Here is an 18,431-nt window from a genome sequence, read left to right as displayed (position 1 = left end):
CATCAGCACGACTGCTCTGGAAAGCGACTTGGCTGTTCTGCTAGCCTTCAGCCTTTGCAGTCCCAGTGGGAAGGCAGCTCCATGCCAGCAAACTCACCCTGTAGAAGTGGGCACATGTATCCCTCACCAGCAGCAATCAAGGCAGCAATAAGAAAGGAATGTGGCCTAGGGTGGTGACACACACTTGCAATCCCAGAGCCCTGGGAGGCTGAGGCAGGAGGATCACCTTGAGTTCAGAGCCAGCCTGGGCCACATAGTGAGTTCATGGTCAGTCTCTGAATTATACAGTGAGACCCTGTCTCAAAAAAACAAAAAAAGAAAGAAAAGAAAGAAAGAATGTAGCTAGGCATAGGGGCAAACATCTGTAATCTCAACACTGGAGAGGCTGAGGCCTGGGCTACATAATGAGTTCAAGGCCAGTCTGAACTACATAGTGAGACCCTGTCTCAAAATCAAAAACAAAAAAACTTTGAAAGATATGAATAGGAATGTTTTAGCAAATTTATCTATGACATCATAAGCTGAGAGCCTTCTAGATATTCATTACTAAAAGAACAGGAGTGCAAATTATCATCTCTTGAGCCAGACGTGGTACTACATGCCTGTAATCCCAGAATTTAGGAGGCTGAGGCAGGAGGTTTGCCCTGAGTTGGAGGCCAGCCTGGGCTACATAGCAAGACCCCATCTCAAAAAACAGAACAAAACTGAGGAGTGAAGGAATGGACAGAGGTTGTCAATAGGCACAGACTTTCTGCAGTGATGAAAATGTTTCAGAATTAGGTACTGGTGATGATTGCTCAACTCTGTGAACACAATAAAACCCAGAAAAATGTGCACTTCATTTATTTTATTTATTTCCTTTTTTTTTTTTTTTTGGTACTGGGGATCAAACTCGGGTCCTTGTGCTTCCGAGGCAGGCACTGGAACCACTTAGCTAAATCCCCTACCCTATTTATTACCTTTTTAAAAAAACTTTATTTCAGGTTGGGGATTTAGCTCAGTGGTGCCGCCGTCTGCCTCAAAAGCACAAGGGCCCGAGGTTAATCCCCAGTACCAAAAACAAAAACAAAACAAAACTTTATTTCAATGTAATACATTGAATAAGTAGATATTAATAAAGAAAATATTTTAAAACAAACAAAACAAAAAAAAGTTCATTAAGCTGTACACTGAAGATTTGTGCTTTCACTTGGATAAATAATACCCCAGGGCTTTAAAATGCTTACAGATATAAATTATTTTTCTCTGATTTGTACATGTCTAAGAGCTGTGTATAAAGGGCCCAGATTTACCATGGATCATAGTTTCTTGACAGCAGACTCCTTACCTATACACTGCAGTAGACAGAGCACCGTGCCGGGCCCAGGGCCAAGAGAGCAAAGGCATAGACCCTGTCCTCAATCAATATTTGCTGTGGATGGCAAAGGAGATGATGATTCTCAGACTCCTCTGGATTCAAGATTGTACTTTTTTTTGTTTGTTTGTTTGTTTTTTTGAGACAGGGTCTCACTATGTAGTTGAGACTGACCTGGAACTCACTACATAGCCCAGGCTGGTCTTGAACTCACAGCGATTCTCCTGCCTCAGCCTCCCAAGTGCTGGGATTACAGGTATGTGCCACCACACCCGGCCAGGATTGCACTTGGTCCTGAGAACAAATGATCACTTTCCTCAGAGGTGGGAGGTCCTTAGTGAACCTGAAATACTACCATGGTTGAGAGAGGTGTGAACTTCTCTCACTACAGACCTACAGGAAACGGGAAAAGCATGGATCAAAATTCACTCCAGGGTAATCAGAGGAGCAGGAATTGTTGTGTCACTCAACTTCTGATAGTGCTTTCTAGAATAGATCATTCTTGCTTTTTGTTGCCACTTAGTCTGATTTATGTTTGGTTTATCCTACGCTTTCATGTTCTTCACAGTTTCCAAATAACAATGGAAGTCCATTCCTTATTAAAAAGAGCACATTCCTTCTTTCCTTCTTCCTTCCTTCCTTTTTTCTCTCCTCTTTCTGTCTCTCATGCATACCTCCATTTCCAATTAGTATTAATTCTCATAAAGTTTTGATACAAGGTTAAAATAAAAAACTAAGGGCTGGGATTTAGCTCAAGTGGTTCCACTGCCTGCCTTGCAAGCACAAGAACCCAAGTTCAATCTCCAGTACCAAAAAAACAAAAACAAAACAAAAAAACCAACTAACAGCCAGGAATGTAGCTCAGCAGTACAGTGCCTGCCTAGAAAGCACAAGGCCCTGAATTTGACTCCTGGTACCAAAAACAAAACAAAGCAACAACACAAAACAAAACTTTCACTTATTTATTTACATGTTAGGTTTGAATAAAGTTCTTCTTTGATTTTTTTACTCTTATCTTTTTCCAAGCTCTCAAGATCTTATGAGCTGATACTTAAAATGCCAAAAGGCATTCTAAACACAAACTGAGTCAACTGTAGTTTTATTTAGACATGATTTGAAGCCAGGTATGATGTTTCACATCTGTAAATCCCAGTCAGTGCTCAAGAGGCTGAGGCAGGAGGACTACTGTGAATTTCAGGCCAGCCTGGGCTACATAGTGAGACCCTGTATTAAAAAAAAAAACAAAAAACAAAGCTGATTGTGGTGGCACATGCCTGTAATCCCAGCACTTGGGAGGCTGAGGAAGGAGGATTGCTGTGAGTTCGAGACCAGCCTAGGCTACAGAGTGAGTTCTAGGTCAGTCTCAACTACATAGTAAGACCCTGTCTCAAAAAAATTAAAATAAAAAAAAACCCACAAGATTTTAAAAGCACCATGGTTATGAAATTGTGTTATTCTTGGAAAAGGGTAGGTGTTACACACATTTTCCTAATAGTAATTCCACAGAGATCTGCTTGGCTCATTGTCTTTTCAATTTATAGCACCAGGAGGGAAGCACTGTAACAGATGAACTGTAAGAGAAAAATAAGACACAGATTTTGCCCAGTAACAGCAATAGTAATACAAGGATTAAACCACACATGCCTGCGTAAGATTTTATTCTTTAAATTTCTACAAAGACATTAACCAGCACTCGGGAGGCTGAGGCAAAAGGATCACTGTGAGTTCAAGGCCAGCCCGGGCTACACAGTGAGTTCAAGACCAACCTAAACTACATATTGAGACCCTGTCTCAGACAAGCAAACAAACAAACACATTGAGAATGGGAACAGTAACACCAGTAGATGCCCTACCATTAAAAGCACTGGTAAAGACAGAGAAAATAACTGGATTTGGTAAAGAAACACTGTAAAGATCCAAGGAAAACCAAGACAAGGGCTATCCCAGGAACACAGAGGAACAGAGCAAAGGGGAAGGAGTTGTCCCTGAGAACGGCCTGGTACTTGGCATTCTTGGGACATGCACAATGTTGGTTTTAAAGTGCACCCAGGACTTGTTTAATTGGGCATGGTAAAATGAGCCAGAAATGTCTGTCATGAAGGAAGAAGCTTCTTACACTCATAGGTCCCAGAAACAGGCAACAGAAAAAGCCACGAAGGGACACCTGGGAAAGCCCTGGGGCAGACGTCTCCAGACTCTGGACCAGGGTCTGGTACAGGTCTGTGGCCTGTGAGGGTCCAGGCTTCACAGCAGGAGGTGAACAATGAAAGCTTCTCTGTATTTTCAGCAGCTCTGCCCCCTGTCAGATCAGCATGAGCCCTGGATTCACATAGGAGCTCAAACCCTGCTGGGAACTGCCAGGCCAGGAACATAGGTTGTGATCTCCTTGTGAGGATTGAATCCCAAAACCACCCCCAACCCCCAATCCACAGAAAAATTGTCTTCCATGAAACTTGTCCCTGGTGCCAAACAGGTTGGGTACCACAGCCCTAGGGGACACCGCAGGCCATACAGAGACACTGGTAAGCTCCAGAGTTGGCCAGAAGCCCAGCAGAGTGAGTGAGCCAAGGCAGAGTCTTACTGATATTTCCCTGGAATGGAATGGGTGAGGCAGGTGGAACAGGCTTAGGAATGACTAACTGGAGCGATTTCAGCGGGCTCCAGGGATTAGAGCTATGCCTGGTCTCCAAGGGTGAATAGGGCAAGGGACAATGGCCAGGTAAGACACCCTGATGCAAGAAAGGCCTGAGGGTGGCTGGCACAGGAGGGCAACTTTACAGGCAAGTCCTTAACCATCTTTCAGAATTGGCCAGCCCTGGGAAGAGTGGTCTCTGAAGATCAGCAAGGCCTTCAAGATGTCAAAGGATTAGGAAATGGAGAAAATAGAAAGCATGGTTAACACACTATTGCATACAAAATGATTAAATATTAACTTAGGGTGGTGGCCTAATGAACAGCTCCTCTGCTCAGAGGCCCAAGGTGACCCCTGTGGCCAAGTATTCAGTGTTAGATCCCAGCCTCTGGCCATGGTCCAGGCTAGGCCCAAGATAGACCAACAGAATTGCTTTCTTTTGCAGATCTGATACTTGGAACATAAGAGACAGAGGCAGAAACAGACAAACAAACAAAACCCCCCAAATTGGGGGACTAAGTTTTTTCAAGGCAGTAACAATTGTTTTTTCTATCTGATGGTCCAATATGGTAGTCAGAAGCACTTGCAGTCATTGAGCCTTTGAAATACAGCTGGTCTGAACTGAGGTGTGCTATAAGTATAAACTACATACTGTTTTGAAAAGTTAGAACAAGAAAAGGAGATGTAAAATATCTCATTAATAAAGGGCTGGGGAAGTAGCTCAGTGGTACCTGGCACCAAGCCCTTGCTTAGTGCATGCAAGGTCCCTCATTCAATCCCCAGTACTTGAAAAAAGAATTTCATCGGGCACGATAGCACACGTTATTATGGTTTGTGTCTAGATGTCCCCCTAAAGCCTCATGCAGTCATAGGTGAGGATTTTTTAGAGGTGGCTGAATCTAGACTGTGATGCTGGAATTGATTCATGGTGCAATGCTAGGATCGAGGGCATTAAGATTAAAGGTGAGAGTGCTACCTGCCCTAAGTAGCCTGGATAAGATAAAAGGGGCAGAAAGATGCTGTTAACGTCCCTTGTTGCTTTTACTGTCTTTGCCTGCAGTGAATTTCTCCTCTGGGGATGCCCTTTGGCCTGGAGCCACTCTGCCTTGGAGCCAGACAACCGCTGACTGAAACCTCTATGAATTGTAAGCCAAATAAACCTTTTCTTCCTTAACTTGTGAGTGTCAGGTATTTTGTCTTAGCAATGAGAGAAAAGTAAAAGTAACTAAGATAGAATTTGGTACCAGAGAAGTGGGCTTGTTGCTATAACTACACCTGACCATTTGGTTCAGGAACCTTTGGCCCTGGCTTGTGGGAAGAGTTAGAAAAGGTTCATAGAGGCTGTACTTGATGGGAGATTCTGGTCAGAGTTCAGAAGGCCTCTAGAAGACTGACAGAAATCCTGCTGGTAAAAACCAGGCTCAGGAGTTTTCTGCTGGGAAGGACTGCAGTGGCTGTTTCTGCAGTAGAAGGACAATGTGCATTACGGGTTGACAGAAAGTTTGTTCACATTTTGCTTATATCCAGAGACTGCCTGAGACTGAGATTAATGGTGGTGGACTAATTAATCTGCAAAAGAAATTTCAAAACAGTCTAATGTTGAGGTGGTGGCATGGCTACTGTTGGGGGCTTTTAGCCAGATCTATGTTGAGAATAAGAGCAAAGAGGCCATCAGGGTGATGTAAAACATTTTGAGTTTGGTCAGAAATGAAACTCTGATAAAGCTATGGACTACAGAGATAGGGCAGAAAAGATCTTGATTGCTGAGAAGGGATAGAATATAAAAGATGGCCTGAGGGCATCACAAGAAACAGCAGGTTCTAGCCTTTGTAGCCTCAGAGTTGCAAAAGTGAAAGACTGCTTTGAGAAGAAAGCCCTAGAGCACCATGGTCCAGAACAGCAGTGGCCTAAGGGAAGTTGTTCCTCAGGATTTTATTCATAGGCCCTGGACCCCTACAGCCAAGAGAGAAGGAAGCCCGGCTATTGCTCCAGCTGGCAGCGGACCCTAAGTGTCATCCATGTGGCACTGGTTTTAGGCTCGTGCAGAATGCAAGAGGCGTAGGGTCAGGAAGACTTCCTCCCAGATTTCAGAAGAAGCAGTGTGCCCCTGAGAGGACGGTTGGTGTGAGAAGCTGTGAGTGTGAAGCTGAAGGTGCAGAGGAGACCCCAGAAGTTTGGAGAAGCCATAAATGTGGATCATCTCAGGAAAACTGCAAGGAGGTATGAAAGCCGGCCCAAGAGAGAAGCCAGGAGAGCTACAACCACCAGCAGGGCCATAGGGGGACAGCCGCCCGAGCCCTCTGGAGTTTACTTCTTGCCACAGACTGCCAGGAGTGCTGGACATGGAACTATAGGATTTAATGTTTGCCCTGCTGGATTTTGGACTTGCTTTGGTCCTATTCCTTTGTCTGTCCCTGTTTGTACCTTTTGGAATGGAAATGTCTATCTTGTGCCATTGAATGTTGGAAGTGCTTTTCTTCCTTCCTTTCTTTCTTTTTTTTTTTTCTTTTTTCTTTTAGTATTTGGGACCTTGTGCTTGTGAGGCAGGCCGCAGAACCACTGAGCTAAATCCCTGGCCCTCTTTCATGCTTTCTTTTTTTTTTTCCCAGTACCAGAGGTCAAATTCAGGACCTTGTGCTTGCCAGGCAGGAGTAGTGCCCCTGAGATACATCTCTGGCCCTTTAATTTCTTTTCATTTGTATAGAGGCTTGTAGCTAAGAGTTTGCCTTAAATCTCAGAGGAGACTTTGGACTTAGATTTATCAGGAATGCTAAAACTTGTTAGGGCTTTGGCAATTCTTAGAGATGGCTAATTGCCTTTTACGTAAAGGGATGTACATGGATCTTTGGAGGACCAGGGGCAGAATGTTATGGCTTGTGTCCCCTCAGAGACTCATGCAGTCATAAGTGGGGCCTTTTCAGAGGTGGTTAGATCTAGAGTGTGTGACGCTGGGATTGATGCAGTGTTAGGCTCAAGGGCACTAGGATTAAGGGCATGAATGCTAGCTGCCCTAAGTAGCCTGGATAAGACAAAAGGGGAAGAAAGACACTGCTAAATCCCTTGTTGCTTTTGCTACCTTCTACCCTCCATGAACTGTTTCTCATGCCACCCTTCCTTGGAGCCACCCAATTATGGATGAAGCCTTCTATGAGCTGAAGCTAAATAAACCTTTCCTCCTTTAACTTTGGGTGTTGGGTATTTTGTTTCAGCAATAAGGGAAGTAACTAAGATAACATTCCTAAAATCCCTACATCTGGGAGGCTAAGGCAGGAGGATCACCATGAATTGGAGGCCAAACCAGGATACATAGTTCAGGGACAGCCTGAGCTATATAGCAAGACCCTATCTCAGGCCGGGGATGTAGCTCAATGGCGCTTCACCTGCTTGGCAAGCACAAGTTCCTGAGTTTGATCACTGGTACCAAAAAAATTATTTTAAAAAATCTCATAATAAAAATTTTATATTGATTATATGTTGAAAGGCTGTTTTGGATATATTGGGTCAGATTAAATAGGTAAAAATGAATTTAACCTCTTTCCTTCTCCCTCCATCTCTTGTCCTTCCCCTTTCCCTCTTCCTTTCCTTTTTCTTCCATTTCCTTTTCCCTTCCCTATTGCTCTCCCTCCTTTTCTATACTGTGACTCTCTTAGAGAGTCCTGGTATTACAGAAAAGAGAGCTGTAACTATTTGGTAAAGGTTTTCTATCTTCTTCCCTTTTCATGTCTTGGTCATTCAAGAGTTCCTTCAATTATTTGCAAACCACAGAATGCTTTGTGTGTATGTGTCTATAAATTAGCCAGAGGTCACCTCTATTTCTTGCCACAAAATTAAATCATCAGGCTGGGGATTTAGCTTAGTTGTTCCACCGGCTGCCTCGCAATCACAAGATCCCGAGTTTGATCTCCAGTACCAAACAAACAAACAAACAAACAAAATTAATTCACAGGATGTAGTAAGGATTCAGAAAAGTATTAAACCATCTTGACTAGGGAGGAAAAAATGACAAATTAAACACATGCATTCATTCCTAAGAGTCTCTGAGTCTATGAAAATAACCACAGAGGATTAAAAACAATATAAGCACTCGCAAAGCACGAGGTCCCAAGTTCAATCCCTGGTACCAAAAATAAAAAATAAAAAACAAACAAAAAAATAGAAGCAAAGCACACTGGACATAGAAAACAGAAGCGATGACGTGAAGATGAACGATGTCCACATAGATCTGGAAGATGGAGCATGAGTGGACAGTAGGAGCAGACGTAATAGATCTCAGAAAGGTGAGCCCAAAGGTTGCAGTGGGCGGGGGACAAGAAAGAAACTGATTTTTGAAGTAAAACAGTGGAAAAGCTCATAGAACAGATATTCCAGAGCCTGCTGGAGATCAGGGTGTATTAGTTATCTATTGCTATGTACAAACGAAAACTTAGTGGCTTAAAACGAATGTGACATTAGCCTGGTTCTGAGGGATGGGAATTCATAAAGGGCCCTTCGAAAATACTTAGTTTGTGCCTGACAAGGTCAGGAGCGCAGCCCAGGGACTCGGGGTTCAGGGGAAGGCTCATTAGGTCAGGTGTTTGGTGCTGACCCTGGCTGTGGTCTAGAGCCCAAGCTGGGGTGACCAGAACACTCACTATGGTTTCTTCATGTGCCCTGGGATTCTCACAGAAGACAGGACCAGGATGAAGTCCTCTGCCTTCTGCGACCCAGCTTGGAAGTTGCAGAGCATCTCTTCTGCTGTATTCTCTTTGTCACCAGGGTTCACAGGAGGGAACAGAGACCCCCTCTGTCAATATTAGTTTGCAAGAAGCAGTGATGAGATGAGATAGGTGGTGGTGTGGCCAATGTGGAAAATAAAATTTGCCACGGAGAGTAGGAGGTGGGGCATGTTGCATGCATATCCACGTAAGGAAGGGACAGTTGGACCCTAGGATATCTATGTCTGTGTTTTTCCCTCATCTGTTTTTGCCTTCTCAGGAGTGGAGAGTCGGAGTCAGAGATTCTGCCCTTGGGGACACCAGGCACAGGAGAAGCCACATGGAAACCTGGGGTTTGAACTCGAGGTAGCGTACCAGATGGGGAGATTGCCGTGTCTCTAGGTGTGGCTCCCAGGGTGGTGACTGTCTGACCTCAACTGTGCAGGCAGAAAGTGAGAGGATTTCTTTCTGGAAAAATGATCAATTTAAAAGACCTACAGGTATGAACATTCAGGGTTCCCCAGTGAAGCAGACCCTGCCCAATCGCACCAAAAGGAGTCCCACAGGCCAGCCAGCACCACACTCGTGGTGACTGACAGTCACAGAGCTCCAGTTGCATTTTTTTTGTTTTTCCTTTTTAAAAAAGATTTCTTTATGAGAAGTTCTAACTTCACAAGACAATTGAGAAGAAGGTACAGAGATATTTCTCCTACTCGCCATAACACATAGCCTCCCCTATTAACATCCTTAGCCAAAGGTGCCTTTGTTGGAATTGGTGAAAAAACATCATTCCAGTCACCCAAAGTCCACAGTGTAGATTAGGATTCACACTCAGTATTGCACATTCTGGGAGTTTGGACAAATGTACAGTGATGACACTATTGCATCACATAGTGTAGTTTCACTGCCCTAAACATCCTGCATTTGCTATTTATATATCTCCACTCTCCACCCCTGGCAACCACCAGGCTATCCGCTGTCACCATAGTTGCCTTTTCCAGAATGCCACATAGTTGTTTATAGCCTCTCCAGACTGGCTTCTTTTACTTAGCAATATGCATTTGCATTTTGTCCATATCTTTTTATGGTTCCTTTCTTTTAGACTTTGTTATCAGTTAGGGTTCCCGAGAGGAACAGATTTAATACCAAATATATATTATCTATGGATTTAAAGATAGGCTTCCAATGGCCGGCCGCAGAGTCAGGTGTGGAAGAGTGAAAAAGTGGCATCTGAGCCCTGGAGATCTGAAGGATCCAGTGGAAAGCCAAAGGCCTGGAGCTCACTGCAGAGTCTGTGCAAGTGCCTATGGGGAAACCTGAAGATTCTGTGCTGGAAACCTAGAGATTGACATCCAAAGGCAGCAGCAAAGACTGAGCTCCTCCTCCTCTGAAGCAGAAGGGAGCCTTCCTTCTCCTTCCTCTTTTTACTCTACCCAGCCAGTAATCCTATTGGTTGGTGCCCCCACCCCGAGAGTGGGTCTCCTGCTTCAGTCTTATCCAAGTTGACACCACAGTTAACTGCAGTTACTCAGCAGACCTGAGTAACATTCCACACCCAGACACCTCAGGTACGTCCATGCTTTGATAATTATGAACAAAGCCCCAATAAAAAAGAAAATCAGGGCCAGAGATTTAGCTCAGTGGTTCTGCTGCCTGCCTCGCAAGCGCAAAGGCAAAAAAAAGAAAGAAAAAAATCAGTGTGTAGGTTTTGTGTGGATGTTAAAAAAGTTTTCAGCTATTTTAAGTAAACAGCAAGGAGCATGAATGCTGGGTCATCTGGTAAGAGAACGTTTAGCACAGTGAGAAAGTGCCCAGCTGTCTCCTGACTTCGCATGGCCGTGCTGCCTTCCCACCACCAAGCAGTGAGAATTCCTGTTGCTCTCTGTCCTCGCCAGCACTCGGTGGAGTTGGTGATGTTGTGCATTTGTATGCAGTGGCAAATTACTTTTGTTGTAGTTCATACTTCCCTGATGAAAAATGAGCATTCTTTCTTTCTTTCTTTTTTTTTTGGTTTTTTGAGACAGGGTCTCACTATGTAGTTGAGACTGACCTGGAACTCACTATGTAGCCCAGGCTGGTCTGGAACTCACAGTGATCCTCCTGCCTCAGCCTCCCGAGTGCTGGGATTACAGACGTGCGCTACCACGCCCGGCGAGCATTCTTTATTTGCCAACTATATGTTTTTGATAAGGTGTCTATTGAGGTCTCTTTTGTTGTTGTTGTTTTTTTGAGTCACATTCTTGCTGTGTAGGCCAGAGTGACCTTGAACACACTGCACTATGCAGCCTAGGCTAGTCTCAAACTCATGGTGATCTTTCTGCCTCGGCCTCTCAAGGGCTGGGATTACAGGTGTGCACTACCACACCCAGCTTGGTACTGGGGATCAAACTCAGGACTTTGCACTTTGAGTCAGTCATGTCACCACTGAGCTAAATCCCCCGCCCCTTTTCACATTTTTCTTTTGTTTGTTAGTTTTTTGTTTTTTTTTGTTTTTGTATCGGGGATAGAATTCATGTCCTTGCACTTGCAAAGCAGGTGCCAGAACCACTGAGCTAAATCCCCAGCCCCTCACCCATTTTTAAATTGAGTCATTTTCCTATTGCTGAATTTTAAGAGTTCTTTGCATATTTTGAATACCTGTACTGCAATAGATAAGGGTCTTGCTTTGAGCTATTTTTGTTGCTGTTGCTAGAAATCCCCATTTGGTAAACACTACCAACCATTTGGAAACTCCTGCAAAAGTCCTGGGCCTTTTTTTCATCTCCCACCCTCTTCTAACAGGGAGAACAGAGACCAAGCAGGTGTCAGGCAGAGTCCTAGGCCGGTCCTGTACCCCTAAGAGTTCACATTTCCAGTAAAACACCAACAGCACCTTTAAGTAGGGGCAGTGGGCCCTCTGGGGGCCAAGCTGCAGCTGCAGGTGCCCCTGTTTGTATGGCTTCAGGGCAGGACCCAAGGGCCTCTGGATGTTGCCCAGGCCTGGGTGTAGAGCTGTGACAGTTGCCTTCATTGTCCTGTCAGTGTCTGTGGGACCTGTACTGATGTCCCCGCTTCCATTTCTGACATTAGTCATGTGTGTTCTTTTTTTTCCCCCCAGAGTTAGCCTGGCTGGAGCCTTGTTTTTGTCTTTTAAAATTTTTTTCAAAAACCATCTTTTGGCTTCATTAATTTTCTTTACTAATTTCCTGTTTTCAATTTTATTAATTTCTGTTCTAATTATTATTTGTTACTTCCTACTTGTTTTGAGTTCAATTTTCTCTTGGTAATTTCCTAAAACAAGCTTAGATGATTAATCTTTTACATCTTATTTCTTGTCTAATATCTACATGTAATGGTACAAATTTCCCCTCTAAGTACTACTTTCAGTGTATCCCACAAATATTGGTGAGTTTATTTTTTACTTTGTGTGTGTGATCAAAATTTAAAATTTTCTATAGTAGCTGGGCATGATGGTATACACCTGTTATCCAGCACTTGGGAGGCTGAGGCAGGAGGATCATTATGAGTTCAAGGACAGCCTAGACTATATAGTGAGTTCAAGGCCAGCCTGAACAACATAGTGAGACCCTGTCTCAAAACAACAACAACAAATCATTACATCCATATTGCTATTAATTGGTAAGCTGTATTTTGATTTAGTTCACAATATTTAAAATATTCTCAAGATTTCTTTTTTGCCCTCCATGTTATTTAGAAGTGTGATGTTTAATTCCCACATATTCCAGAGCTTTCAATTCCTTTTTGGGGGGCTGGGAATTTAGCTCAGTGGTTCCACCGCCTGCTTTGCAAGCACAAGGACCCAAATTCGATCCCTGGTAACAGAACAATCAATTCCTTTTTTTTTTTTTTTTTTTTGGTACCAGGGATCGAACTTGGGACCTTGTACTCGCGAGGCAGGAAGTGGAACCACTGAGCTAAATTCCTGGCCCTTTTCAATTACTTTTTGTTTTTGATTTTTAATAGTTTAATTCACTTAGGGCTTGACTGCATACATTGTATAATTTCTATTATTTCAATTTTGTTAAGATTGGAGGACTCTCATGGCTGGGGATTTAGCTCAGTGGTTCTGCCCTTTGCCTCGCAAGCATAAGGACCCTAGTTCGATCTCCAGTACCAGAAAAAAAACCAAAAAAAATATTGGAGGACTCTTTTTTATTCTAGCACTTGTTACAAAGCTACAGAATCAAAACACTTGTTCTGCCTGGCGCAAGGACACACATTTTAGGCCACTCCAGCTGGAACAAGAGTCCAGGAATAAACTCATATGTAGCCTGTTGATTTTCAACAAGGGAGCCAAGATTACTCAATGAGGAAAGAACAGTCTTTCCAAACGTGTTTTTGGGAAAATTGGATATCCACATGCAGAATAATGAAGTTGGGCGGGGGATTTAGCTCAGTGGTCCTGCAGCCTGCTTTGCAAGTGTAAGGACCCAAGTTCAACCCCTGGTACTAAAAAAGAAAAAAAAAAGAAAAGAATAATGAAATTGGACCTTACCTAAAAAAATACAGATTAATTTCAAATTGATCAAATATCTAAATACAATAGTTAAAGCTATATAGTTCTTAGATATAGTGAAAAAGCATTATGATATTGGACTCGTCAATGATTTCTTGGTTGTAACAGCACAGCAAGCTGGTTGTGTTGCATGCTTGAACCCCACTACTCAGGAGGCTGACACGGGGCAGGGGGGTTGCAGTTCAAGGTCAGTTGAGGCAGTAATGCAAGACCCTGTCAAAAAAAATTAATTTTTGTGTGGGGTATCGGGGATCAAACTCAAGACCTTATGCTTGGGAAGCAGGCAGCAGAACCACTGAGCTAAATCCCCGGCCCAAAAATTGATCTTTAAAAGGGCTGAGGATGTCATTCAGTTGTAGAGCACTTGCCTAGTATATGTGAGGCTGTGAGTTCAACCCCCCCACCACAGAGAGAGAGAGAGAGAGAGAGAAGGTTGATCAACATCACTCGCAATTAGAGAAATGCAAACCAAAATTCCAATGAGATGCCACTTCCATATATATATATATATATATATATATACTGATTTTATACAAGATCTCACTTAATAGTCCAGGCTGGCCTCAAACTCACAGCAATCTTCCTGCCTCAGCCTCCCCAAGTGCTAGGATTACAGGCTCACACCACAATGCCCAGTGGGAATTAAATTCTAACAGACACAGAGTCCGCATACTTAGACCTGGTTAATAGAATGCATGGCCTGATGTGTGCATTTTAACAGAATAATGCTGCTGTTCTTATGTCGTGGCCTCCTGGGGCCACCTCAGCTAATGCTGCTGTCTTGCAGGGGACACAGGGACTCTGTCCACAATTCGTGGCCTTCATTGTCAGTGCTGACCTGGGCTTGTGAGGGGTGGGCAGTGACACAAAACCTGGAAGTCAGAGGCTGGGCATGGTTGCACACGCCTATAATCCCAGGCCTCGGGAGGCTGAGGCAGGAGGATCGCTGTGAGTTCGAGCCCAGCCTGGGCTACATAGTGAATTCCAGTTCCGTCTCAACTACATAGTGAGACCCTGTCTCAAAAAAAACCTGGAAGCCAGGATCAAACCTGCTGAAGCCCACCCAGGTGAAACAGGCTGGGGCCTTCCAGAGACATTGCCCTGGCCAAGTTGTTTTCCAGCCTTCTCAAATTTTGACAGCCAGGGTCCACAGGGAACTCCCCTCTTCCTTCCTCCTGCCCGAGGATCTGCAGCCACCCTCCCTCAGGGCAGAGTCCCTGCCCCTGCTCCAGGTAGGAGGTACCTACAGCAGGGCCCTGCCTGGAGAAGAGCCAGGAGGGAGAGCAAGGGGCAGGAACCTGTGGGTGAGTGTGTGGACAGTGGATCCCCATCCTTCACAGGGTGGGACTAGAACCAATCAATAGCTGGCCACTCCTTTGGGACCTGCAGTGTGTCCAAGGCCTGGTGGTGATGGGCGAGGGCCTGGCTTCGAGGCCCTCTGTCTTAGCGGCCAACCTGGTCCCCTAGTGCCGGACTCAGGGAGGAAGAGGTGACACTGGATCTCCGGTGGCACCACTGTCACCGGAAGGGCAGAGGCAAAGACAGTGTGGGGCAGTCTGGGAGAGGACAGGCAGCTGGGAGGGAGGTTTACACAGGAAAGAAGGCGAGGGCTGGAGGAGTAGTTTAGTGTTGCCACACCTGCCTGGTGAGCACAAAATCCTGAGTTCAGTCCCCTGTACTGTGGGGTAGTGGGGGAGAAGGCGGGAAGGCAGCAGAACTGGCATCAGGAAGCAAATTTCCTGTTCATGTTTCCATCTCAGCAGCCAACTACTGGGGAAACATGGCAGGGTGTGGTGGGGCACACCTCTCAACCCAGCATAGGGGAGGCTGAAGCAGGAGGATCACTGTGAGATCAAGGCCAGCCTGAGCTACATAGTGAGACTCTGCCTCAGAAAATTTTTTTTCTCTGAAGTCACACTCTGTTTTCATAAGGACTGATAAAATGTACTCATCTGTCTTCCAATACCAAATATAGCTGTAAAGACGCTGGGCCAGTCTAACCTCCTTTTCAGTTACTTAATCACTTTGCATGTTTTCTTTTTTTCTTTTTGGTGCTAGGGATTGAACTCAGTACCTTATGCTTGCAAAGCAGGCAGTGGAACCATTGAGGTAAATCCCTGGCCCATAGTTTCTTTTCTTTACTCCCCCACCTCCTGTTTTTTTTTCAGACAGGATCTCACTGTGTAGTTCAGGGTGGCCTTGAACTAGCCACTATGTAGCCCAGGCTCGCCTTGCACTCAGCGATCCTTCTGTCTCAGCCTCCACAGTGCTGGGATTACAGGTGTGCACCATCACAGCCAGCTACTGAGCGTGTTTTTGTTTGTTTGTTTGTTTGTTTGTTTGTTTTGCTATCTGGGATTGAACTTGCGTTCTTGCACTTTTGGGCAGGTGGTGGAACCACTGAGCAAAATCCCCAGCCCTTAGCATGGTTTCTTAAAGTGCACTTTATCTTTTAGGTCCAATAACTTCAGAAACTGGACTGTTTTTAAGTCAATTTTCCTTAGGCATGACAAACCCATTCAATTTTTTCTTTTCTTTTTTTTTTTTGGCACTGGGAATTGAACTCAGGACCTTGCAGTTACAAGGCAGGCAGTGGAATCACTGAGCTAAATCCCTAGCACATCCATTTAAATTTTAGATTTATGGTTTTATCTCCAAAATTTATTAAAGTTCATCTATAAATATATTTTCTGTTCTGTCAATCCCTTCAGTTTTCTTTTTCAGGGACACTAATTGTATGTATACTGATCTTTTCTGCCTGCTTTTCATATTCATCATTTTTCCCCCGTCCTTTTTATCTCTGTTCATTTTAGTTTCACTTGCTTGTCTTCTTCAATTCTATTCAGCAAGTTTCCCACTTAAGCAGTCGGTTCTAATCTGGCAAAGTTTATTGGCAGTTATCTGCATTACTTCTTGTCACCGAGACATAGTATTGACAGTAAAAGTTAAACAAGGAGCGGTTTATTCAGTTCACAGTCAGTAGAGGTTTCATTCCACAGTTCCTTGGTTTGAAGGCAAGGTGTCATGGCAGAGGGCATCACAGAGGAGAAGCAGCTCAGGGAAGATGGTGGGAAGCAGAGAAAGAGATCAACTGGGAGGAAGATCGACCCTTCTAGGCCATAGGCCATGCCCACAGTGACTACTCCCATCCTCCCACCAGGCTTGCTTCTCAACACCGACCCCAGCCATAATCCGCTGATAAGGGTCTGGACCCCATGGTCCTATCACCTCCCCAGAGTCCCACCTATGAGCACATGAGTCTGTGGAAATCTAGATATAAACCATAACTGCAGTCATTTTTGGAATAACATCTCACAGAGCATTACGTTAGGGTTCCAACATAGGAATTTTGGAAGACACAAAGCATTTGCTACTTGTCAACTGTCTCTCTTGCCTTTTTATTGCGGTGATTAGAGATACAGTCTATCTCCCTTTCTGGCGCTGAGCTACTTGGAAGGGTGGAGGATTACCATGAATCCAGTCAAAGTTTATTGGAAGAATCAATTTAATTAACACCAGAAAAAAACCTGGCAAGTCCTGATATTCCTTTTTGAAAAATCTATTCATTAATAGAAACTCTTCAAGCTGTCCCAGAAAACTGCCGTTATTCTAAGATACTGTACACGACTAAAAGCGTACTTAGAGCTGGGTGTGGTGGTACATACACTGGAGGCTGAGGTAGGAGGATTGCCATGAATTTGTGGCCAGCCTGGGCTACATAGTGCAAGGCCAATGAACTACATAATGAGACCCCCATCTCAAAACAAAACAAAACAAAACAAAACAAGGACAGGGATGTAGTTCAGTGGTGCTGTGCCTGCTAGGCAAGCACAAAGTCCTGAGTTCAATCCCTGAAACTGAAAAACAAACAAAAAGTACTTAGACTAGTGATTATTTCTCCCGTGGAAATAATTTTCCACGGGAGAAATAATTGCTTTTCAGTGCTTAATAGTATACAGGCCCTCTTTCACCGCTCAGTAACATCAGTGACCATAATCACGTAAAATATTCCACTTCAGCTTTTGAATATTTAAACAGAGATTCCACTTTTTTATTTGACACAGTTAACACATGGGAGATTTTTTAAAAAGTAGAATATGTTTCAAGAAGCCAAGTTGAAAAATTAGTCATAGAAGGAAAGAGGCCCTGTAACTCTCTGATGTACTTTCTAAAGCCTCACATCTCTGTGGAAGGTCACTGCTTTACGGCGATGAAAATACCTGACATCTACCACAAGTAAAAAAGTCTAATATAATTGCTATGTTTGTAGAGAGATGTGCCAATACGCCGTGACTGCTTCTCATTTCAAGTCTCATTAGGGCTGGAACTCTTGTTTTCCAATTCAATGACCCATTCTTCTCAGGATGAAAAAAAAAAAAGCTGTGGATGGAATGCCGCTTGGAAAAGGTATCTTTTTATTTTATTACATATCTTAAGAGCAGTATTCGCCTCACACCATTTATGCTCACGGTGACACCTTGCATACATCGCTTCCACCTATCGTTGATTGTGCAGGTAACAGCACAAGGAATCTGCATTACTGGCCTAGAAATTCAGGCTCCAAGGGTAGGAAAGCGACTCTATGAGGGTGGCATGGGTAGGGGCTGGGAGCATAGCTCAGTGGTGGAAGCTTGCAAGGCTCGTGCAAGGCTCTGGGTTCCATCCCCAGGACCGAAGAGGGCGAAGTACACAGGCGAGGGGGGCGCGGTGGTGTGCGTCCCTAATCCAGCACTGGGGAACTCGGGAGGCTGAGGTGGGAGGATTCCTTGAGTCCAGGAGTTAGAGGTCAGCTTGTGCAACATAGAGATCCTTCTCCATCAGCCTTTCAGCTGGAAAGATTTCCACCTCCTCCCCTCCGACGACCCCCCCGCCGCCCCGCAATAATGGTGGTTGAGCCCAGGGTCTTTGCACTGAGCTACATCACCAGCCCTTAAAAAAAAATTTTTTTTTTAAATCTTGAGCCAGGGTCTCGCTAAATTAGTAAAATGCCCAGGCTGGGCTTGAATTTTCAGTCTTCATCCTCAAGGTGCTGAGATGAGAATGGCGCCGGACACAAGGTCAGCTCCTGGAAGGAGCGGAGTAGGTAGGCAGGGCCTTCGCTGTTCGGCTCTCGATTGCTAGCACCTGGTGCGGCTGGGGCGCTCGAGCTCTGTGCTCCAGGGGTCATGCCTGGCAGGGTCTGCGCATGCTCAGCGACCTCGGCGGGCGGGGACGCGGTGGCGCGGCATGTCGCGG

This window comes from Fukomys damarensis, unplaced genomic scaffold (assembly GCF_012274545.1).
Source record: "Fukomys damarensis isolate Sample0158 unplaced genomic scaffold, DMR_v1.0_HiC HiC_scaffold_7, whole genome shotgun sequence".
Classification (NCBI taxonomy): domain Eukaryota; kingdom Metazoa; phylum Chordata; class Mammalia; order Rodentia; family Bathyergidae; genus Fukomys; species Fukomys damarensis.
Note: the sequence above shows the minus strand (reverse complement) of the source record.